Source organism: Triticum dicoccoides, chromosome 3A, assembly GCF_002162155.2.
Source record: "Triticum dicoccoides isolate Atlit2015 ecotype Zavitan chromosome 3A, WEW_v2.0, whole genome shotgun sequence".
Taxonomy (NCBI): Eukaryota; Viridiplantae; Streptophyta; class Magnoliopsida; order Poales; family Poaceae; genus Triticum; species Triticum dicoccoides.
In genome coordinates this window covers 682,688,479-682,689,100 of record NC_041384.1, presented here as the reverse complement: position 1 = coordinate 682,689,100, position 622 = coordinate 682,688,479, and the positions used below count along the sequence as shown (strand labels likewise).

The window sequence follows — 622 nt, the reverse complement described above, 5'->3', positions numbered from 1 at the left end:
AGGCGAAGTACCCAACATTTTATAGGGCAAACAGAAACAATCCTTCACACCCATTAAGATTGAGCAAACACCTTTCAAAAGAAAACTAGGCGAACGCAGAATGGTAATGTTACCTAGCTGACATTCGCTGGAAGAGGGGTGACAAGTGAACGCCATATTATGTGAACGCCATATGATGACAGTTTTAGTTGTGATGAAAGATCAAACAGCGACAGTTTTAAAACGAAAAATGCCTTCTCTGATGAAATTGCCATGTCGCCAACTGTTATCCCCGCACAACTAAAAATGCCATCTAAAACGTTCGCAAATGCCACCCTTCCTGCTGAACGCTCGCCAGTTATGAGTGTCCTAACAGAATTGGGTAAACACATTGTCCCACAACATTTTTCGCCACACTGCTAACCCAGCGAGCCATGCAGGTCTAATCGACCATCTCTCCGCCCAAGCCTGCTCCCATCGCCGCTACCTCTCAACACTGAGCCAGAGCCAGTGCTCATGGCTGTCGCTGCCGCACCCAACCACCGCCAACTTTTGAGCCTCCTCCCACAACCCGAGGCACATTCCGTGAGGCTTACGCCGTCACCCGAACCGAACCACGGCCATGATCATCGCCGAGAATGGG

The 622-nt window shown here is 49.5% G+C and overlaps 1 protein-coding gene across 1 annotated transcript in view; it reads left to right on the top strand.

The window, feature by feature from the left end:
* The window catches only part of LOC119272839 (transcription factor CSA-like), a 3,759-nt gene that overhangs the window by 1,743 nt on the left and 1,394 nt on the right, over nucleotides 1-622 (top strand). The gene's annotated exons all lie outside the window — the stretch shown is intronic.